Source organism: Scyliorhinus torazame, chromosome 16 (assembly GCF_047496885.1).
Source record: "Scyliorhinus torazame isolate Kashiwa2021f chromosome 16, sScyTor2.1, whole genome shotgun sequence".
Taxonomy (NCBI): Eukaryota; Metazoa; Chordata; class Chondrichthyes; order Carcharhiniformes; family Scyliorhinidae; genus Scyliorhinus; species Scyliorhinus torazame.
Window position 1 is genome coordinate 56,630,643 of NC_092722.1, and position 24,671 is coordinate 56,655,313.

At 49.9% G+C, this 24,671-nt stretch overlaps 1 long non-coding RNA gene across 1 annotated transcript in view; it reads right to left on the reverse strand.

The window, feature by feature from the left end:
* The window catches only part of LOC140392830 (uncharacterized), a 137,205-nt gene extending 122,335 nt beyond the window's left edge, over window positions 1-14,870 (reverse strand). The window contains exon 1 of the long non-coding RNA XR_011935434.1: window positions 14,692-14,870. This is a non-coding gene — a long non-coding RNA (uncharacterized lncRNA). The remainder of the gene's footprint in view (window positions 1-14,691) is intronic.
* Window positions 14,871-24,671: the final 9,801 nt, after the last annotated feature.

Sequence of the window (24,671 nt, forward strand, 5' to 3'; positions counted from 1 at the left end):
TTTAGTTACAATTGTTAAATCTTGTTATCCAATTCCTAGTTCCCATGTTAAGGTAAAGAACTCATGCATTAATAGTTATAGTTACTCAATAAATCTTTGTTGTTACTGGACGAGTTCGAGTCTTCTTCAACAAGATTCAGAGGACCTCACCATCAGCCAAGGATTGAGTAACACGTGTTATCGACCACACAGGTAACACTACACGGAGGACCGCCTTTTTTGTCCTATGGTGTCTTCATGGCATTGATTGCCAGCACCTTGTCGGTGTCAGGTTGCACACCTTGCTGTGAAATGTGGTCACCTAAAAATTTGATAGCGGACCGTCCAAACGAGCATTTGGCCCTGTTGAGCTGGAGGCCATTTTCATGAATCCTCTGGAAAACCTGTTTGAGGCGAGCAATGTGATCCACGGACACCGTGGACCAGATGATCACGTTGTCCACATAGACTCACACCTCCTTGATGCCCTCCATCATTTGCTCCATTATGCGATGAAATACTTCGGAAGCTGATATGATACCAAAAGGCATGCGGTTGGAGCAATACCTGCCGAACGGAGTGTTAAAAGTGCACAGCTTCCGACTGGACTCGTCCAGCTGAATTTGCCAGAAGCCATGGGAGGCGTTCAGCTTTGTAAAGAATTTGGCGTAAGCCATCTCACAGGTCAATTCTTCACCCTTCGGGATCGGGTAATGCTCTCGCATGATGTTGCGATTCAGGTCTTTGGGATCAATGCAAATGCGGAGTTCGCCAGAGGGTTTCTTGACGCAGACCATGGAGCTGACCCAGTCTGTGAGTTCCGTGACCTTTGAGATGCTGCCCTGGTCTTGGAGCTCTCGTAGCTGCGTTTTCAGACGATCCTTGAGAGGAGCCGGCACCCGGCGTGGTGCATGGATGACTGGTGTGGCATTCGGCTTGAGCAATATCTTGTAGCGATATGGGAGCGTGCCCATCCCATCAAACACACTGCGGTATTGTGTGAGAATGTCGTCTATCTCAGCCTGGAGATTCGCATTGGGCGAGGCCGTCGCCGGTGTCAAGGACATGGCATGAACTCGCTGTATCAGATTTAGGAGTTTGCATGCGCGAGCACATAGCAGGGATGCCTTGTCAGGCTGGACAATCTCGAATCTCAACGTCGCCTTGATTCCCTTGTGAGAGACACCTAGCTGACACGACCCACTGGCAGCTATGGCATTACCATTGTAGTCAAGGAGCTGGCAGGCTGGTGGAAGAATGCAAGGTTGGTGTCGGATGCTGTCGAGGTCCGACTGTGATATGAGGTTCGCAGACGCGCCAGTGTCCAATTTAAATCGGATGCGAGACTGGTTGACCGTGATGACGGCACACCACTCGTCGTCAGGATCCACACTGAGGATCGAAAGGCGGTCGGCAGACACGGTAGAGACCAATTCGCGTGTGGTGATGATGCCCACCGGATATGGAGTCTCGAGGCAGTCAACATCGGGGTCCATTGGGCTGTCGGGATCAGAATCCTGCATGCCTTGTTGTACGCAGAGATCACGTCTGCACTGCAGCTGGGATCGCTGGCTGTTGTTCGGTGGAGTGGACCTGCAGAAGGCCGCGTAAGGGCCAAGCTTTCCACACTGTAGACATCGCCTGCCTTTGACTGGACATTGCCGCTTTAAATGGGCGGAGCCACAATTCGGACACATCATGACGCTGACGTCAGCACATTCTGTGTGCCATCGTGCATGCGCAGTGCGGTTGGCCGACGTTCGTGCATGCGCCTCAGGGTCTTCGGCCTCATTGTCCACCCGGTCGTGGCGCGCATGCGTGGGGACCTGACAAATGCGCGCAAAACGGCCACTCTCCTCGACGCTCAGGCCTTGCATTTTTGCTGTGGCCTGCACCCTCTGCCTCGTGGGAGGCCAGTTTTGCAGTTTCTGCCGCCCTGATGTGGGAGTAGCGATTTCTGGCATGCTCATGGACAGCGCACGTTTCGATGGCGACGGAGAGGGTCAACTATTTGATTTTGAGGAGCTGCTCCCGCAGGGAGTCGGACTGGACCCCGAAAATGATCTTTTCCCGGATCGTGGAATCAGTCGTCGAGTCATAATTACATGACTGCGCTAGGATGCGGAGATGGGTCAAGAAGCACTGAAAAGGTTCATCCTTACCCTGAAGCCTCTGTTGGAAGATGTACCGTTCAAAGCTCTCATTCACCTCAGTGTCGCAGTGGCTGTCGAATTTCAGCAGAACTGTCTTGAACTTTGTCTTGTCTTCGCCATCCACAAACGTAAGCGAGTTATAGATGTGGATGGCGTGATCCCCCGCAGTCGACAGGAACAGCGCGATCTTTCTGGCATCCAATGCTGCCTCGAGGTCGGAGGCCTCGATGTACAGGAGGAACTTTTGTTTGAAGACTTTCCAGTTGGCGCCGAGGATGCCGGAGATCCGGAGTTGCGAAGGAGGCTGGCCAACCTGGTAAAGGCCTCCCGGCCCTTTGAGCGCCTAAGCATCGACTTCAAAGGGCCCCTGCCCTCCACCAACCGGCATATATATTTTCTCACCGTCATCGATGAGTACTCCCGCTTCCCCTTCGCCGTCCCCTGCCCCGACATGACCTCAGCCACCGTAATAAAGGCACTGCACAGCATCTTCACACTGTTCAGTTTCCCTGCCTACATACACAGTGACCGGGGCACGTCATTCATGAGCGATGAGCTGCGTCAGTACCTGCTCAACAAAGGCATCGCCTCGAGCAGGACTACGAGCTATAATCCACAGGGAAATGGGCAGATGGAGAGGGAGAACGCGACGGTATGGAAGGCCGTTCTTCTGGCCCTTAGGTCTAGAAGTCTCCCAATCCCCCGCTGGCAGGAGGTCCTCCCTGACGCCCTCCACTCCATCAGATCGCTCCTCTGCACGGCCACGAACGAGACCCCTCACGATCATTTGTTTATCTTCCACAGGAAGTCCATCTCCGGGGTCTCGCTTCTAGCTTGGCTGAAAAGTCCGGGACCAGTCTTTCTCTGGAGGCACATGAGGAGCCATAAGACCCACCCCCTGGTCGAGAGGGTCCAGCTGCTCCACGCTAACCCCCAGTACGCTTACATCGCGCACCAGGACGGACGGCAAGATACGGTCTCCCTACGGGACCTGGCGCCAGCTGGTTCCCCTGCCAACGCGCCCCCTCCGCCTCCATCCCCCCCCCGCTGCCCGCCGCCACTCACAGCACCCCATATGCCCCCTAGGTCTCCTGTATTGTCCCGCGCTGATACTGCCGCCACCCATCACCCCCCACACTACCCCCGCACCCAACCGTCTCCGACACCCCGGACTGAGGCTCAAGCTCCAGACACAATGCCCCTGAGTCACCACCTGCGACGACTGTGCCCGCCGCACCGCCAGAGCTGCGGAGGTCGAAGAGAACGATCTGGCCTCCAGATAGATTGAATATGTAATGACTCCACTTCACCCCCGCTGGACTTGATTTTTTTAACAGGGGGTGAATGTGGTGAATGTATTCACCATAATACATGCATGATACCATAACCTGTGACCTACGACCTGGAAGTGGTGATATGAACTGCTTCCAGGTACTGTACTGTAACATGGCTCCGTCTCTGGCTCCGCCCACACTGGGGCATATATAGGCCGGCCTCTTGTGGGCGACATTCATCTGTACTACTGACTCTGGCTAGGCAAGTTCATGACTAATAAAGCCTTATGTTCACTCGCTCTCTCGGCCTCTTGATGAATTGAAGGTATATCATCAAGTAAGGAGACCAAAACTGTACACAGTACTCCAGGTGTGGCCTCACCAGCACCATCTACAGCTGCAACACAACCTTTTTTTTTAGACTCCGTCCCTCTAGCAATGAAGGACATGATTCCATTTTCCTATATAACTACCTGCTGTACCTACAAATCAACATTTTGCGTTTCTTTTTAAAATAAATTTAAAGTCTCCAATTTTTTTACAATCAAGAGTCATTATTAGTGTGGCCAATCCACCTAACCTGCACATCTTTGGTTTGTGGGGGTAAGACCCACACAGACATGAGGAGAATGTGCAAACTCCGCACGGACAGTGACCTGGGGCTGGGATCGAACCTGGGTCCTCAGCACCGTGAAGCAGCAATGCTAACTACTGCGCCATCGTGCCGCCCTTACTTTTTACGATTTATGCACAAGGACACCCAGGACTCTCTGCACAGCAGCATGCTGCAATTTTTTACCATTTAAATAATAGTCCATTTTGCTCTTATTCCTACCAAAATGGATGGCCTCACATTTACCAACATTGTACTCCATCTGCCAGACCCTTGCCTCCTCTCTCAAACTATCTATATCTCTCTGCAGACTTTCAGTGTCCTCTGCACACTTTGCTCTACCACTCATCTTAGTATCATCTGCGAATGTTGACACATTACACTTGGTCCCCAACTCCAAATCACCTATGTAAATTGTAAACAAATGCAGACCCAGCACTGATCCCTGAGTCACACCACTAGCACTGATCGCCAACCAGAAAAACACCTATTTATCCCCACGCTTTGCTTTCTGTTAGTTAACCAATCCTCTTTCCATGCTAATACATTACCCGTAACTCCATGCACCTTTACCTTATGCAGCAGCTTTTTGTGCGGCACCCTATCGAATGCCTTCTGGAGAGGTTAATCCCTTGCAACATAACTGATCTCACATCATCTGTTTCTGCGCCATTCTTTATTGCAGCCCCGTCTCCCACAACATTTTGAGCCTATCTACTTGTTTCCATGCATGAGAAGACCTGTGTTCGGGACATTTTTTCATGCTGCTGTCTGCCATTAATTTTCCAAGTTGCCATTGAACAGGACTGGGTTGAATTGTGACATTCCCTGTGAGGGAATCCTGTGTCAACACTCATGAGGATAACTTTAATATTGGCCAATGGTATAAAATGAGTAACATCGCATTTCCTGGCTGTTGCATATAATGGCCGGGATTCTCCCTTCTGGGGACTAAGTCCCCACGCCGGCGGGAAAACCAGCGGCAACGACTCCGGCATCAATGGGCCCCCAAGGTGAGGAATTCTCACCTGTCTTGGGGGCTAGGTGGACATCGGAAGGGTTGCCGCCGCTCCAGCAGGTGCCGAAGGGACTGCGTGAGTTCACGCATGCGCCAAAGGGCCGGCATGATCTCGCACATGCGCAGACCAGCCGGTGTGTTTTGGCACATGCACGGGGGGGGTTCTCTTCTCCATGCCGGCTATGGCGGAGCCCTACAGGCGCCGGAGTGGAAGGAAGGAGTGTCCCCACTGATCAGGCCCGCCCGCAGATTGGTGGGCCCCGATTGCGGGCCAGGCCACCGTGGGGGCCCACCCGAGGTCGGATCCCCTCCGAGGACCGCCCCAGCCGACCTACCTGCCAGGTCCCGCCGTGCGGGACCATACGTAACCCACGCCTGCGGGACTGGCCAAAAACGGACGGCCGCTCGGCCCATCGGGACACGGAGAATTGCCAGGGGGCCGCTGCCTACGGCCCACGACCGACGTAGCGTGAACACCGCCACCACCCAAAGAATGGCGCCGGAGAATACGGCAACCAGCGTCGGGGCGGCGGAGCAGGATTCGCGGCGCCCCCCCCCGGGGATTCTCCGACCCGGCGGGGGGGTTGGAGAATCCCGCCCAATGTTTAATATTCCTGTCCATTGAAATCATTTGAATGTGAAAAGTGGGTGCAGTGTAAATTTGATGCCAGATTTGGTATTGCCCATTAGTACAGGGCAACAAAAGATCTGAGAAAGAAGAGTTTTTGTTAAATAGCCTGGCTGACATTGAAGGAGGATGAAAGCCTTTCCACGCACTAAGCATCCCAACGGTGATATTTACTGGAGTGGGCTTATGAGGTAGGGTGCTAAAGGAGTTTTGGCTGGGGCACGCACTGTAAAGTTGTGACTCCACACCATGCATGTTTTGTCAGACAGTCCCCCCCACCCCCCATTGAAGACAGTTTGACAGGTTAAGCTTCCTGCAAAGGGGGGGTGGGGGCGGCACAGTGGCACAGTTATTAGCACTGCTGCCTCATGGCACTGAGGACCCAGGTTCGATCCTGGCCCCGAGTCAGTGTCCATGTGGGGTTTGCACATTCTCCTTGTGTCTGCGTGGGTCTCACCCCCACCACCCAAAGATTTTCAAGGTAGGTGGATTGCCCCACACTAAATTGCCCCTTAATTGGAAAAAAATGAATTGGGTGCTTTAACTGTTTAAAAGAAAAAAAAAGCTTCCTGTAGATTCTGCAACTGGGCTAATGGGTGAAAGTTCTGGATCTCATGGGAGGACCGTCATCACCGATCCCTGGGGGTTTTGTAGCCACGTAAAATGGCTGATTCCCGATTAGAATGGTCAAACCCCGATTTAAAATGGGGAACGAAAGAGGCTGATGGGAAAATCAGCCAACAGGACTCAAACGGACAGCTGCAGGTAAAACCGTGTATTCGCCTCTGGGGAAGTCAGTCCAGACCGATACCTGCAGCCATCAACATCACAACAACCCAGCCATCTGCATTTTAATCAGCCATCCCCAGGAACAATTGCTACAAATTAGCAATTGAAAGCCGACCCAGACCTTTTGGCGCCAGCAGGGGCTGACACAAAGACAGGTGAACGACTACCCCCCGATCAAGGAATCGCCCCATTATTGGAGCATATCGAACCAAGTGATTGGGACCAAGTCCAATCACTTGGAACCAGGTACGAGGTCCGCCCCGAGAGGCGGGAAGCCCCTGGGGTCTATAAGAATAGGGGCCAAGTTCAACTCGACCCTTCTTCTCTTCCTGCTCGCAACCTTCGAGACCCTTCGACAAAGAAACAGGTAAGTCTTACTCCAGCGATCGCTACCAGATAGGTGTTCCAGACTATCGACTTGTACCAGCTTTTGAATCCCGCAGGCTCAGAACCAATTCGAAAGACCATTCGTTTCCCTGACCTGGTGGGCCATCACCAAAGTTAAGTATTGGCCTTTAGTGGTAGGTAGTAGTCTAGAAGTAGGATTATTGTATAAGTATTTATTGCTGTATATAATAAATGATCGTTGATTTAACCTTTACTAAGCGGTGTGCTGCATTATTAATCATTACTTGGACTTGAACCACGTGGCCGTATCAGAAAGATACCTGGCGACTCATGAGCAAAGGTGACAGAATTAGAGCTAATAAAACTAAGGCTAATAAGAGCAACAGTTTGATCTCGGCCATGTGAGGGGGTGGGTTCTGATTGAGGCTGGGGAGAATGGTCACTGATCTTGGGAGGGATCTGATCTCTGATCCCAGCAAACTTCCTTTCATAGACGGAAGAGCCTGATGTCAGATTGAAAAGCTGGTAAGCTTGGTGGGCTGAGAAAAAGCACTCCTTCTCCTCTTAACCTACAGGCAAGTGTTGTACTCATCTCTCTCTTTCCGTCAGTTCCCTGTGATCTGGAAAACCAGACCAGCCAGGGGTAAGCCTGGAAAAGAGGTTATATTTCAAGCACGTAGCCTTGTTAAACTATTTAAATAGCAGCCCAGCCCCATCCCGCCATTATCAAACACCAAAAGTGTCTCGGTTGGAGGTGGATTTAAGTTCTTTGTAAATTTTAACATCCCAGTCAATCCAAAACCTTTGGGGATAAAACTGTCTCCTCTCTATTTTGTTCAAGCATTTTGTATATCTGCCTCCCAAACTAACGCATTTAATTTGTAGTGTTTGTCTATGCCTACAGGCATTCAGTTTAACTTGTTATTCAACTCGACTGGAGTTCTCGCTTGTCATTACAACATAGCCCTAGATTATTATTGTTCCACTTGGAATATTTTAGTGAACAGAAAGTATTTTAATGGCGCCTTAAAGTATTCAGATATTACGCAAGCCTTGTGCCTGTAGAATAATATTAAATGTGATAGTGTTGCCACACTCTTTAAATTTACACCTGTCTCTCATTGAATTATGCACAAGGAAGGAGGTCATTTAGACAATCATGACAGTGCCAACTCTTAGAAAGGTCTATTTCAGATATTTATCAAATGCCCTTATGATGGTCCTGGCTAAATCTGCTTCCACCAGTGCTTCCAGTCAGTGCACCGCCAACCACAACAATTCACCGTGTAGAAAACAACTCCCCTAATCTCTGTGGCCTCTTTTGCCAATTATTCTAGATCTGAGTCCTCAGTGGAAACAGTGGCTTAACAGAGCTTTGGTACTTGTTGACAGGCAGCCTGGTCAGATAACTGGACAATAAGATCGATGGAAGAAACTAGAGACCATTTAAACGTTACTACTAGGATGTGATTTGTTATGTTGCAGGTGTAACATAAGCGGCTTCCTTGTGGTGCACTTGACAAAGGAAGGTTCAGACGTGGAGATAACTTCAACACGTTTATTAAACTATTTACACTTCTATTACTCGGGTTCGACACTACTGCTAATCCTACTATAGCTACCCAGACTGACTAACCAGTTGCTGCAATCCACGTGGTGGGTGTAATATTGAATCAACCCTGTGTCTGTACACACTGACTGTCTCCACTGGAAAGAGGCAGATCATGTGTGTGGTGTCCTTTATATATGGGTTGGTGTAATGCCCCCCTGTGGTCGTGTCACCTTTGTGTGTATCGTGAATGTCCATTGGTCGTGCCCCATCTAACTGATCCATTAGTTGAGAGTGTGTGTGTGATGTTTCTGGTGCTCCATCTAGTGTCTAGCTAGCCTACATTCATTTACATTGATGCACATCACCACATTCCCCCTTTTTTATATGTTACATATTTTCTGCACACTTTTGAGAAAATTGAACAAAAAACGGGTAGATAGGTTAAGGTGTATGCAAGTCATGGGACCAGTGATTAAACAATAAGTCCAAATCATTCATGTGAGTCCAAAAACCATCAATCATCATGGTCAAATGTCTCTCTTGGTTATGAACACCATCAACGTCCCTGTGCCACAGGAACCAAGAAGTGGTTAAATCACTTCACTGTCTGATTTGGAGTCCCTTTCTTTTTTTTATGTTTGTGATGGTGCTGTCGGATGGCATCTTGTAACTGATAAGGTGTTGACGTTGAAGAGGAACCATCAACAGTATCATTCAAGGTCATAGATGTGCCATTTGGACTTCCGGGTGCGGCGATGACCAGCTGAGTCGCACGTTTCGGCACCTCCCGTTGGAACGGACTTTTGGGCTCTTATTAGGAGCCCCAACGGCAATTTTTGACGGCTAAAACCATTGTGCGGTGAAATAGAAGGGAATCCCCCCGGATATATATGGAGAAAGAAGAGAGTAGTGGCTGGATTGCAGAGGATCCTCAGGAGCAGCGGCAAGGAAGGGAAGCACGAAGCAAGATGGCGGCGGAAGGAGGCCGTTCGGTGTGGGTCCTGGAACAGCAAGAGTTCCTGCGGCGCTGTGTGGAGGAGCTGAAGAACGAGGTGTTGGCCCCGATGCTACAGGCGATTGAAGGGCTAAAGGAGGCACAGAAGACCCAGGAGTTGGAGCTTCATGATGTGAAGGCTGCTGAGAATGAGGATGAAATACAGGGCCTGGTGGTGAAGACAGAGATGCACGAGGCACTGCATAAAAGGTGTGTAGAGAGGCTGGAAGCCCTGGAGAATAACTCGAGGAGGAAGAACTTAAGAGTTTTGGGTCTTCCCGAAGGTGCAGAGGGGGCGGACGTCGGGGCATATGTGAGCACATTGCTTCACTCGTTAATGGGACCGGAGGCCCCGACGGGCCCCTTGGAAGTGGAGGGAGCATATCGAGTCCTTGCGCGAAGACCAAAGGCAGGAGAAATACCTCGAGCCATAGTGGTGAGGTTTCACCGCTATAAGGACAGGGAGATGGTCCTGAGATGGGCGAAAAAGACACGGAGCTGCAGGTGGGAGAACATGGTGATCCGCGTGTACCAGGATTGGAGTGCGGAGGTGGCGAGAAGGAGGGCGAGTTTCAATCGGGCCAAGGCGGTGCTATATAGAAAGAAAGTTAAATTTGGAATGCTGCAGCCAGGGAGACTGTGGGTTACACACCAAGGGAAACATCACTACTTCGAGACGGCAGAAGAGGCGTGGACATTTATTGTAGAGGAGAAGTTGGACTAGACTGGAGAGAGAAAGAGTTTTCTGTAATAAAGTAGTGGGGGGATTGTATGGGATGGGGAAGGGGGGGAAATTTTCTCTATTCCCCTCGTTGGGGGGGGGGGTATGGTGAACTGTGGGCGCCGGTGGGGAAGGAGAGGGGGAAGGAGAGAGGGAGCTGCGCCATTAGGGGCGGGGCCAAGTGGGAAACGCGGGCTTTGTTCCCGCGCTATGGTAATTGCGGCGGGAAAGGGAGCGCAGGAAGGAGGGGGCCTTACACAATGGGGGGGCCAAGGATAAACGGGGGAAGCCGAGGTCAGCCAGAGTTTGCTGACTTCTGGGAGTAACATGGGGGGAGCAATTACACTAGAAAGGGATCTAGCGGAGGGGGGGGGGGGTTAACTGGGTTGCTGCTGCTAAGGGAAAGGGGGAGCTGTTATGGGGCGGGGTGGTCGGGACGGGAGGACACCGTCGGGGGGACAAACGGGAGCGTGGGAACCGGGTGAGGAGCTGGTCTAAAAAAGGGGATGGATAGTCGACATGGGGGGGGGGTAAAGAGCCCCCCCGACCCGGTTGATCACGTGGAATGTGAGAGGGCTGAATGGGCCGATTAAGAGGGCAAGGGTACTCGCGCACCTAAAGAAATTAAAGGCAGATGTGGTCATGCTACAGGAGACGCATCTGAAACTGGCGGATCAGGTCAGATTACGTAAAGGATGGGTGGGACAGGTATTTCATTCGGGCTTGGATGCGAAAAATAGAGGGGTGGCTATATTAGTGGGGAAACGGGTAGTGTTTGAGGCGAGGACCATAGTAGCGGACAGTGGGGGTAGATACGTGATGGTGAGTGGCAGATTACAAGGGGAAGCAGTGGTTCTGGTGAACGTATATGCCCCGAACTGGGATGATGCAAACTTCATGAAGCGTATGCTGGAGCGTATCCCGGACCTGGAGGTGGGAAAGTTGGTAATGGGGGGAGATTTCAACACGGTGCAGGATCCAGGGCTGGACCGGTCCAGATCTAGGACCGGGAGGAGGCCGGCAGCGGCCAAGGTGCTTAAGGACTTCATGGAGCAGATGGGAGGAGTAGACCTCTGGAGATTCACTAGGCCCAGGAGTAGGGAGTTTTCCTTCTTCTCCCATGTCCACAAGGTGTATTCTCGGATAGACTTCTTTGTCCTGGGAAGGGCACTGATCCCGAAGGTGACAGGGACAGAGTATTCAGCCATAGCCATCTCGGACCATGCCCCACATTGGGTAGATCTGGTAGTAGGAGAGGAAAAGGAACGGCACCCACTCTGGAGATTAGATATGGGACTGTTGGCGGATGAGGGTGTGTGTGTAAGGGTGAGGGGATGTATCGAAAGGTACCTGGAGATTAACGATGATGGAGAGGTTCAGGTGGGAGTGGTCTGGGAGGCACTGAAGGCGGTGGTCAGAGGGGAACTGATTTCCATAAAGGCCCATAAGGGGAAACAAGAGAGTAAAGAGAGGGAGCGATTGTTGAGAGAAATTTTGAGGGTGGATAGGCAGTATGCAGAGGCTCCGGATGAGGGACTGTACAGGGAAAGACAAAGGTTGCATACGGAATTTGACTTACTGACCACAGGGGCAGAGGCACAATGGAGGAAGGCACAGGGAGTACAGTGTGAGTACGGAGAGAAGGCGAGCCGGTTACTGGCCCAACAATTGAGGAAGAGAGGGGCGGCAAGGGAGATAGGTGGGGTGAGGGACGAGGAGGGTGAGATGGAACGGGGAGCAGAGAGGGTGAACGGGGTGTTTAAGGCATTTTATGAGAGGCTGTATAAGGCTCAACCCCCGGAAGGGAAGGAGGGAATGATGCACTTCCTGGACCAGCTGGAATTCCCGAAGGTGGAGGAGCAGGAGAGGACAGGATTGGGGGCACGGATTGAGTTGGAGGAGGTGGTAAAAGGGATTGGGAGCATGCAGGCAGGGAAGGCCCCGGGACCGGATGGGTTCCCGGTGGAATTTTATAGGAAATACATGGACCTACTAGCCCCGCTTCTGACGAGAACCTTTAACGAGGCCAGGGAAGGGGGGACGTTGCCCCCGACAATGTTGGAGGCGACGATATCGTTGCTCCTGAAGAGGGACAAAGACCCGCTGCAGTGCGGGTCTTACAGGCCTATCTCCCTTCTGAATGTAGATGCCAAGCTCTTGGCCAAGGTAATGGCGACGAGGATCGAGGATTATGTTCCAGGGGTGGTTCACGAGGATCAAACTGGGTTTGTTAAGGGGAGACAGTTGAACACTAATATACGGAGGCTGCTAGGTGTGATAATGATGTCCCCGCCGGAGGGAGAGGCAGAGATAGTGGTGGCGATGGACGCTGAGAAAGCATTTGATAGAGTGGAGTGGGATTACCTGTGGGAAGTGTTGAGGAGATTTGGATTTGGAGAGGGGTTTATTGGGTGGGTTCAGCTTTTATATAGGGTCCCGGTGGCAAGTGTGATCACAAACAGGCAGAGATCTGACTACTTCCGTCTATATAGAGGGACAAGACAGGGGTGTCCCCTGTCCCCGATACTGTTTGCGTTGGCAATTGAGCCACTGGCCATAGCGCTGAGGGGCTCTAGGAAGTGGAGGGGAGTACTTAGGGGAGGCGAAGAGCACCGGGTGTCATTATACGCGGATGATTTGTTGTTGTATGTCGCGGACCCAGTGGAGGGGATGCCCGAGATAATGCAGACACTCAGGGAGTTTGGGGAATTTTCGGGATATAAACTGAATATGGGGAAGAGTGAGCTGTTTGTGATACACCCTGGGGAACAGAGTAGGGGAATAGATGATTTGCCGCTGAGGAGAGTAACAAGGGATTTTCGGTACCTAGGGATCCAGATAGCCAGGAACTGGGGAACCTTGCATAAGCTTAATTTAGGAAGATTGGTGGAGCAGATGGAAGAGGATTTTAGGAGAGGGGACATGGTGCCCCTGTCACTGGCGGGCAGGGTGCAGGCGGTCAAAATGGTGGTCCTTCCGCGATTTCTTTTTGTGTTCCAGTGCCTCCCTGTGATGATTACCAAGGCTTTTTTCAAAAAAAGTGGATAAGAGCGTTATGAGCTTTGTGTGGGCTGGGAAGACCCCAAGAGTGAAGAGGGGGTTTCTGCAGCGTAGCAGGGATAGGGGGGGACTGGCACTGCCGAGCTTAAGTGACTATTATTGGGCCGCCAATATATCAATGGTATGCAAGTGGATGGGGGAAGGGGAGGGAGCGGCGTGGAAAAGACTAGAGATGGCGTCCTGTAGGGGAACCTGCCTGCAAGCATTGGCGACGGCACCTTTACCGTTCTCCCCGAAAAAGTACACCACAAGTCCAGTGGTGGTGGCAACACTGAAAATTTGGGGGCAGTGGAGACGACATAAGGGAGTGACGGATGCCTCGGTGTGGTCCCCGATAAGGAACAACCATAGGTTCGTCCCGGGAAGGATAGATGGGGGATTTAAATCTTGGCAGCGAGCAGGAATTGCGAAATTGAAGGACTTATTCTTAGACGGGACGTTCGCGAGTCTGGGAGCACTGACAGAAAAATATGGGCTGCCACCTGGGAATGCATTTCGCTATATGCAAGTGAGGGCATTTGTGAGGCAACAGGTGAGGGAATTTCCGCAGCTCCCGGCGCAAGAGATCCAGGACAGAGTGATTTCGGGGGCATGGGTGGGTGATGGTAGGGTGTCAGATATATATTGGGAAATGAGAGACGAGGGGGAGACGATGGTAGAGGAGCTGAAGGGAAAATGGGAGGAGGAGCTGGGAGAAGAGATTGAGGAGGGGCTGTGGGCAGATGCCCCAAGTAGGGTAAACTCTTCGTCCTCGTGTGCCAGGCTCAGCCTGATACAATTCAAGGTTCTACACAGGGCGCATATGACGGGAGCAAGGCTGAGTAGATTTTTTGGAGTGGAAGATAGGTGCGGGAGATGCGCGGGAAGCCCGGCGAACCACACCAGAGGGGGGAGGGGGGGGGGAAGAGGGAGGGGGAGAGGGGGGGGAGAGGGGGGGAGAGAGGGGGGGGAGAAGAGGGGGAGAGAGGGGGGGGAGAAGAGGGGGGGAGAAGGGGGGGAGAGGAGAGGGGGGAGAAGAGGGGGGAGAGGGGGGGAGAAGGGGGGGAGAGGAGAGGGGGGGAGAAGGGGGGGAGAGGGGGGGGAGAAGGGGGGGAGAGGAGAGGGGGGAGAAGGGGGGGAGAGGAGGGGGGGAGAAGGGGGGGAGAGGGGGAGGGGTGGGGGGGAGGGGGATGGCCCACGCGGGCCCTCAGGGGTTTCCGATAGTTGTTTGTATATTAATTATTTATACAGGAGTGTGGGACTTTATTGTACTGGAGACTTATTATTTTGTTGTTGGCAGTTGCCGTTTAGTTAATATATTATTTATTTGTTTTAAAAAAACGGTCATTATTATTTATATTGTTTTAAAGTTGTAAAAAGTGGAAAATCCTGTACTGATCTTGTTTGACCGAAAAAATTTGAATAAAATATATATATATTTTTTAAAATGGATGCGCCATTTGTTGATGCTGGATAAGACTGTACATGCTGGTTCTGGCCACGTGCTGTGCAGGAAGGGTGATCATGTTGAGAACCATTGAAGCTTGTCGACTTGGAAACAGAATTGCTGCTCGCATAAATACCTGGTGATGGTGTGAAACTAGAACCTTGCATCTGATAGGAATATGCCGTCTGGCCAGGCTGTGGTGTAGCAAATCCTGGGCTGTAACTAAGGCATCCAGTCTGTAGTGCAGATTGCGCTGGCGGTAGTCCTCCTTCGGTCTCGATTCCATTAGTGGGCAATCCGTAGTGCTGGCCTGTTTGAGAATATGCTGCATAGACTGCTGGCTGCTGCATGCCTGAATACTGGGTTTGTCCAGCATTAGCTGGCTGCACTGCTGGTGTGGAAAAAATGTGTGGATATAGCTGTGGTGAATATTGGTGTATTCCCCTTGGACTGTCGACACTGCTTGTTATTACTGACCTGTGTGATTGTTAAGTGATCCATCTCCTGTCGTTGTGGCATCTGCTGTCACCCTAAGCGTGCCATCACTGAGGTTGCGGCACTCCCTGTCTGGAGTAAAGTTTGGCTTACGTGAATCAGAGTCGGCGTTTGGTTGCTCCCCATCTGGAGTCTGGTCTGTTTTAACTGAGTTAGTGTTGGTTTGTTGATGCTCCCCGTCCGGAGTCTTAGCAGGTTCACTGGAGTCAGCTGAGATTTCTTGAAGCTGCATGTCTGGAGTCGGAACATGCAGGAATGCATTGACTAGTGGAGAGGTTCGAGCGAATGAGGGTGGAAGTATCATGGTGTCACCGGACTCACCAGTGGTCTCACAGTGATCGTCGAGTCCCTCTGTACACACTAGCTGAGGTCTGTCACTTTGCACATCTTGCATGGGAAGTGGGATGCTGTCGTCACTCGTCTCTTCCCTCACTCACTCTTGTCATGATATCCACATTAACATATCATGGTGCAATCACACACACACACTGATGGACAGGTAGATGGACCAACCAACACACACACAACATCGCAGCCAATCACCAGTGAGAGCACACACACTATAAAAACAGGGGACACCACATTCTGCCAGGAGAAAGCTCAGAGCTCACAGCGTGCCACTCAGACATACACCATGTGCTGAGTGCCTCACTAAGATAGTGCTAGGGCTGGGTCCACAGGTTAGCTGGTGAAGTACGAACCACAGCCAGAAGTTAATAGTTATTATTGTACAGAATGATAAAACAGAGTTGTACCATCTACAACCGTGTTGGTTCATTTGTGTATCGGAACACCCAACACGACAACCATCACCTCCCCACATTGTCATTGACAAAGGAATGTACATCCCATCTGAGTCCCCAAAATGGCTAAATGTCTCGACTATGAAGACTTGAAAGGAAGGTTGCCCTTTGTCCGACCAGTTTTAAAAAATATATAATTAATTCAAGGCATTTTCACGTAAACAAACAAAAACAGAAGAACAGCCAAACAACATTACAAATAACCAACCCCCACTCGCGCTCCCTGCTCCCCAACACTGCCTCCTTCTCCCATCCTGCCTTCCCCATTTTAACCCCTTTACCCCCCCCATGACCCCTCAAACCTCCTTAAAAAAAATGAATGAAAGACTTCCACCTCCGAGTGAACCAATCCGCCGACCCCATCGACGAACGTGACCATCTCCAGTCTCAGGAATTCCACCAGGTCGCTCACCCACACCCCCGCTTTCGGCAGCTCTGAGTCTCCGAGCTATTAGGGAGGCAAAATCCAAAACATCGGCTTCTCTCACCCCCTGGACCCCCGGGTCTTCCGATACACCGAATACCGCCACCTCTGGATTCGGGGCCACCTCCTTCCCCAGCACCTCGAGCATCACGTCCAAGAACCTCTTCAGCCTTGAACATACCCAGAACATGTGGACATGATTCGCAGGCCTCCCCGCGCACCACCCACACCTATCCTCTACCCCCTCAAAGACCCTACTCTTCCTTGCTACCGTCATATATGCCCTGTGAATTATTTTAAACTGAATGAGGCTTAACCTCGCACACGACCCAGATGCATTCACCCTCCACAGGACCTCTGTCCATATCTTGGCCTCCACATCCTCTCTGAGCTCCTCCTCCCACTTAGGCTTTATGCCCCCCACCAGGGCCCCCTTCCAATCCATCAACTCATTGTAGACCACAGACACCTTCCCCTCCTCCATCTTATGCCTCGACAGAACCTTGTCTTGCAACCCTAGGGGCGGCACCTCTCTCCTTACAAAATCCTGGACCTGCAGGTACCTAAAAGTGTTCCCCCTTTGCAGCCCACGGGGGTGGGGGTGGTCATTTGTGTCTCTTCAGAGATAACAAGGTATATGTTTCTTTGATACTGCCAGGGAGCTCCTTTTGTTCAAGGGTCACAGACAAAAATCCAGCAGAGGGCAGTAGAGCGGAGCTGCTGATTGGCTGTTGCCAAGGAAATTTGCATACCTCCATTGTGGTCACCCTAACTTGAAGGTGGTTTGTGAAGGAGCTGTTGTCAAGTGACACTTAAACCCGAAACACTTTTTCAGTGTTTCCCTCCCTACCCCCTCCTCTAACCAAAAGAAACAACCACTGTAAAGATCAAGAGGAAGGCTCGAGGGCAGGTAGAAGTTGAACCGTGATGTCACAGCCTGCAGGTAAGGGATTGGCTGGTGACTGATAAGTAGTTTTTCTTTTATTTTCCTTCAGGTGTTATCGTGCAGGGCGCAGAGGTTGCTGAGTGAGTGCTTGCTGAGAAGGGGAGTGAATAACAGGTAAGCTCTTTCTTTCTTCTTTTTTTTTATCTAGAGGGGATGGCAGGGAAAGTAGTGCAATGTTCCTCCTGCAGAATGTTTGAGGTGAGGGACGCCGACAGTGTCCCTGATGATTTCATCTGTGGGAAGTGCACCCATCTCCAGCTCCTCAGAAACCGCGTTAGAGAACTGGAGCTGGAGCTGGATGAACTTCAGATCATTCGGGAGGCAGAGGTGGTCATAGATAGATGCTTCAGGGATGTAGTTACTCCGAAGAATAAAGATAGATGGGTGACGGTGAGAGGGGCTGGGAGGAAGCAGTCAGTACAGGGATCCCTGTGGTTTTTCCCCTTAGTAACAAGTATACCGCTTTGGATACTGTTGGGGGGGGGGACAACTTCCATGGGGTGCAGGTCTCTGGCACAGAGTCTGTCCCTGTTGCTCAGAAGGGAAGGGGGGAGAGGAGTAGAGCATTAATCATTGGAGACTCCATAGTTAGGGGGATAGATAGGAGATTCTGTGGGAACGAGAGAGACTCGCGGTTGGTGTGTTGCCTCCCAGGTTCCAGGGCGCGTGATGTCTTGGATTGTGTTTTTGGGATCCTTAAGGGGGAGGGGGAGCAGCCCCAAGTCGTGGTCCACATAGGTACCAACGACATAGGTAGGAAAAGGGATAGGGATGTAAGGCAGGAATTCAGGGAGCTAGGGTGGAAACTTAGATCGAGGACAAACAGAGTTATTATCTCTGGGTTGTTACCTGTGCCATGTGATAGCGAGGCGAGGAATAGGGAAAGAGAGGAGTTGAACACGGCTACAGGGATGGTGCAGGAGGGAGGGTTTCAGATTTCTGGATTATTGGGGCTCATTCTGGGGTCGGTGGGACCTCTACAAACGGGATGGTCTACACTTGGACCAGAGGGGTACCAATATCCTGGGGGGGGGAATTTGCTAATGCTCTTCGAGAGGGTTTAAACTAGTTCAGCAGGGGCTTGGGAACCTGAATTGTAGCTCCAGTATACAGGAGGTTGAGAGTAGTGAGGTCATGAGTAAGGTTTCAAAGTTGCAGGAGTGTACCGGCAGGCAGGAAGGTGGTTTAAAGTGTGTCTTCTTCAATGCCAGGAGCATCCGGAATAAGGTGGGTGAACTTGCAGCATGGGTTGGTACCTGGGACTTCGATGTTGTGGCCATTTCGGAGACATGGATAGAGAAGGGACAGGAATGGTTGTTGCAGGTGCCGGGGTTTAGATATTTCAGTAAGCTCAGGGAAGGTGGTAAAAGAGGGGGAGGGGTGGCATTGTTAGTCAAGGACAGTATTACGTGGCAGAAAGGACGTTTGATGAGGACTCATCTACTGAGGTAGTATGGGCTGAGGTTAGAAACAGGAAAGGAGAGGTCACCCTGTTAGGGGTTTTCTATAGGCCTCCAAAAAGTTCCAGAGATGTAGAGGAAAGGATTGCAAAGATGATTCTGGATAGGAACGAAAGCAACAGGGTAGTTGTTATGGGGGACTTTAACTTTCCAAATATTGACTGGAAACGCTATAGTTCAAGTACTTTAGATGGGTCCGTTTTTGTCCAATGTGTGCAGGAGGGTTTCCTGACACAGTATGTAGATAGGCCAACGAGAGGCGAGGCCATATTGGATTTGGTACTGGGTAATGAACCAGGACAGGTGTTAGATTTGGAGGTAGGTGAGCACTTTGGTGATAGTGACCACAATTCGATTACTTTTACTTTAGTGATGGAAAGGGATAGGTATATACCGCAGGGCAAGAGTTATATCTGGGGGAAAGGCAATTATGATGCGATGAGGCAAGACTTAGGATGCATCGGATGGAGAGGAAAACTGCAGGGGATGGGCACAATGGAAGCGTGGAGCTTGGTGAAAAAGACAATGTTGTCGAGGAGAATACTGAGATTCAGGCTACTAGACTAGAAGGGTTTGAGGTTCATAAGGAGGAGGTGTTAACAATTCTGGAAAGTGTGAAAATAGATAAGTCCCCTGGGCCGGATGGGATTTATCCAAGGATTCTCTGGGAAGCTAGTGAGGTGATTGCTGAGCCTTTGGCTTTGATCTTTAAGTCATCTTTGTCTACAGGAATAGTGCCAGAAGACTGGAGGATAGCAAATGTTGTCCCCTTGTTCAAGAAGGGGAGTAGAGACAACCCCGGTAACTATAGACCAGTGAGCCTTACTTCTATTGTGGGCAAAATCTTGGAAAGGTTTATAAGAGATAGGGTGTATAATCATCTGGAAACGAATAATTTGATTAGAGATAGTCAACACGGTTTTGTGAAGGGTAGGTCGTGCCTCACAAACCTTATTGAGTTCTTTGAGAAGGTGACCAAACAGGTGGATGAGGGTAAAGCAGTTGATGTGGTGTATATGGATTTCAGTAAAGCGTTTGATAAGGTTCACCACGGTAGGCTACTGCAGAAAATACGGAAGCATGGGATTCAGGGAGATTTAGCAGTTTGGATCAGAAATTGGCTAGCTGGAAGAAGACAAAGGGTGGTGGTTGATGGGAAGTGTTCAGACTGGAGTCCAGTTACTAGTGGTGTGCCACAAGGATCTGTTTTGGGGCCGCTGCTGTTTGTCATTTTTATAAATGATCTGGAGGAGGGCGTAGAAGGATGGGTGAGTAAATTTGCAGATGACACTAAAGTTGGTGGAGTTGTGGACAGTGCGGAAGGATGTTACAAGTTACAGAGGGACATAGATAAGCTGCAGCGCTGGGCTGAGAGGTGGCAAATGGAGTTTAATGCAGAAAAGTGTGAGGTGATTCATTTTGGAAGGAATAACAGGAAGACAGAGTACTGGGCTAATGGTAAGATTCTTGGCAGTGTGGATGAGCAGAGAGATCTCGGTGTCCATGTACATAGATCCCTGAAAGTTGCCACTCAGGTTGAGAGGGTTGTTAAGAAGGCATACGGTGTGTTAGCTTTTATTGGTAGAGGGATTGAGTTTCGGAGCCATGAGGTCATGTTGCAGCTGTACAAAACTCTGGTGCAGCCGCATTTGGAGTATTGCGTGCAATTCTGGTCGCCGCATTATAGGAAGGATGTGGAAGCATTGGAAAGGGTGCAGAGGAGATTTACCAGAATGTTGCCTGGTATGGAGGGAAGATCTTCTGAGGAAAGGCTGAGGGACTTGAGGCTGTTTTCGTTAGAGAGAAGAAGGTCAAGAGGTGACTTAATTGAGGCATACAAGATGATCAGAGGATTGGATAGGGTGGATAGTGAGAGCCTTTTTCCTCGGATGGTGATGTCTCGCACGAGGGAACATAGCTTTAAATTGAGGGGAGATAAATATAAGACAGATGTCAGAGGTAGGTTCTTTACTCAGAGAGTAGTAAGGGCGTGGAATGCCCTGCCTGCAACAGTAGTGGACTCGCCAACACTAAGGGCATTCAAATGGTCATTGGATAGACATATGGACAATAAGGGAATAGTGTAGATGGGCTTTAGAGTGGTTTCACAGGTCGGCGCAACATCGAGGGCCGAAGGGCCTGTACTGCGCTGTAATGTTCTATGTTCTAAAAAATAGCTTCATCCATTTTGAAAGATTTCTTGTCCAGTTTTTTAAACGTTAGGAATAGCCATGAGGATATCTATATATATTTTATGGCGTGTATGCAGGGTGAGGTCCTACTCCCCTCACAATGTGGGTAAACTGGGTTCAATTTGTGGACAAGTTGACTATCTTTGGCAGCAGCAGCTATGAACAGAGTCCCGGACATTTTCATCTGTATTCTGTGGCTGACATAAAATCGAACTGAGAAATCGTGAACTATTTTGTCCATAATTTTCTTCTTTCCCGAAAGTGTTGACTCATCCTAGGACACTGTTCGGGGGGTACTGGTAACCCTCCAATAATATCCCAAGATAAATTATAAATTTAAGAACTCAGACAATGGAAGCACTCAGGCTTTCTAATGCAGGGAAGAATCATTTGGCAAAATTATTTACACATTACATATTGCCACAGAGCTTCCTGACAACTCATTATCAACCCGATGACTGTCCTGTTAACCAGCTCAGCTTTTTGCATCAAACCCCATGCCATATTTACTTTCTAAGTTCATTCATGGGCTCATGGGATGCGTGTGTCGCTGGTAAGAGCCATCTTTAGCTGCCCTTGGTGCTGGCGTGCGCTACATCTTGAACCGCTGCCGTCCATGTGGAGCGGATTCACGTACAATGCGGTTGGGTAAGCTGTGCCAAGGACAGCAGCGATCAAGGAACAGTAATGTTACTTCCAAGCCAGGATTATATCAGTTTTGAAAATGATGATGTTCCTGGGTATCTGCTGCCCTTCTGATTGTTAGTGGTCGCGGACTTAGGAGGTGCCATTGGAGAATGGATGATGTATGTGTAATCTCAGTTGACAGCGTTGGAAGCACTGCACTGTTCTTCAGATGAGGAATCCGACTGTTCTTGTGCTGCATGGCAATATTGCTTTGACCAGCATTCCACCGTCAACCAACAACTTCCAAAACTGATTAATTAGTCATTCACCTAATTGAAATTTGGCAGTCACACATACCTACAATAACAATACTCACTCTGTTTGAAAGTAAATTATTATGCGTGTTTCTCACAAGTTTGATAATGAACAATAGAAAAACAAGTTGCCCGGCTGGGAATACTATCAATGTGTGACATTTGTTATAGTGAAAACCTGCTGTGAACCAGTGTTGCCAAACCCCCAGCAAGTCAGTAACCGACCCCAGGCTAGTTGTCAAAGGGCCCTCCTTGCCTGAAAATACACAACCTACGTGATTTCATTATGTTGGCCCACATTACCTTGGAAAGCACATCCATTTAGTAATAGCAACAAACCCAGTAAGTTATTCTGAGGAAGAGGATATTTGTTTGGATTCTCAGCTGAGTAACGTTTGTCTTTTGGTTACCAGAATGATGGCTGCCAAAAGTCTTTCCCGGAGTGTGCGGTGTTTCAGCTGGAAGAACCTGGGAGATTTTGTTCATCCTGTCACAAGGCACGGAGGGAATGTAACACAGACACAGTAAATACCCAGGGATTTTCCCTCGTCATTGCAAATACAATGCGCCTGAGGTAAACTGGACTGAATCACTGGGCAGGAGAAGGTGGGAGTCTGCGGGGTGGTTAGTATCCGGATTGAGAAATCCGGCCATGTTCCCGACCCATGTGATATTTATGGCAGAGATTCAGCCCCAAGAGGAATCTCCTGTTAAATGCCAGCAGGAACGTTTAACTGTCTAGGACATTTTGGACTTCATCAGCATGGCATCTTATTATTTTTTAAAAATGTTTTTATTGAGTTTTTGTTATACAAAACAAGTACAAATATGGACAAACAGTAGGAGACAAAAAGAGAAAATAGAAAGTAAAACTAAAACTATTTATTCATCGATCGGTTTGAACTATTTACACACATACTAGTTTTGTTTCCCCTACATTATTTACAGTGGTGCTTGTGGTTTCCTGTGTTTCATTCCCCACTGGTTTTCTCTTTTGTTTTTTCCCCTTGGTTCAGGTTGTTGCCCCTCCCCCCACCCCCCTCCTTGTTTCTCGTGCTTCTGTTTTTGGGCATGGTTGGGTTCCATGTTTCCTTGGCCCCCTGCCACTCCCCCCCCCCCCCCCCGCCCCTCCTCCTCCTGTTCTTTGGCTTCTTAGTTGTTGGCTACAAACAGGTCTTGGAACAGCCTCCTCCGACCACCAGCTGGCGAATTTAATTTTCTCCATTTGGAGAAATTCCGATTGGTCAGACAGCCAGTCTGCAGCTTTGGCTGCTGACCGCCAGCCGAGCAGGATTCTCCGGCGGGCAATTAGAGAGGGAAAGGCGAGGGCGTCGGCCCTCCTCCCCATGAAGAGGTCTGGCTGTTGTTGGTGTAAAAGTCCCTAACTGTCAGCGTCCCTCTGTTCTGTCTCCACCTTTTGAAGGTGGCATCCATAGTCGCCGGCGTGAACCTGTGGCTGTTGCAGGTGGGAGCTTTTTCGGACATAAGACCATAAGACATAGAACATAGAACATAGAACATAGAAAATACAGCACAGAACAGGCCCTTCGGCCCACGATGTTGTGCCGAACCTTTGTCCTAGATTAATCATAGATTATCATTGAATCTACAGTGCAGAAGGAGGCCATTCGGCCCTTTGAGTCTGCACCAGCTCTTGGAAAGAGCACCCTACCCAAACTCAACACCTCCACCCAACTCCAAGGGCAATTTGGACATTAAGGCCAATTTATCATTGGCCAATTCACCTAACCCGCACATCTTTGGACTGTGGGAGGAAACCGGAGCACCCGGAGGAAACCCACGCAGACACGGGGAGGACGTGCAGACTCCGCACAGACAATGACCCAAGCCGGAATCGAACCTGGGACCATGGATCTGTGAAGCAATTGTGCTATCCACAATGCTACCGTGCTGCCCTTAAGAACAAATAAATCTACACTATATAATTTTCCCGTAATCCATGTACCTATCCAACAGCTGCTTGAAGGTCACTAATGTTTCCAACTCAACTACTTCCACAGGCAGTGCATTCCATGCCCCCACTACTCTCTGGGTAAAGAACCTACCTCTGATATCCCTCCTATATCTTCCACCTTTCACCTTAAATTTATGTCCCCTTGTAATGGTGTGTTCCACCTGGGGAAAAAGTCTCTGACTGTCTACTCTATCTATTCCCCTGATCATCTTATAAACCTCTATCAAGTCGCCCCTCATCCTTCTCCGCTCTAATGAGAAAAGGCCTAGCACCCTCAACCTTTCCTCGTAAGACCTACTCTCCATTCCAGGATAGGAGCGGAAGTAAGGCCATTCGGCCCATCGAGTCCACTCCACCATTCAATCATGGCTGATTTCAACTCCATTTACCCGCTCTCTCTCCATAACCCTTAATTCCTCGAGAAATCAAGAATTTATCAACTTCTGTCTTAAAGATACTCAACGTCCCGGCCTCCACCGCCCTCTGTGGCAATGAATTCCACAGACCCACCACTCTCTGGCTGAAGAAATTTCTCCTCATCTCTGTTCTAAAGTGACTCCCTTTTATTCTAAGGCTGTGCCCCCGGGTCCTAGTCTCCCCTGCTAATGGAAACAACTTCCCTACGTCCACCCTATCTAAGCCATTCATTATCTTGTAAGTTTCTATTAGATCTCCCCACAACCTCCTAAACTCTAATGAATATAATCCCAGGATCCTCAGACGTTCATCGTATGTTAGGCCGACCATTCCTGGGATCATCCGTGTGAATCTCCGCTGGACCCGCTCCAGTGCCAGTATGTCCTTCCTGAGGTGTGGGGCCCAAAATTACTCACAGTATTCTAAATGGGGCCTAACTAATGCTTTATAAAGCTTCAGAAGT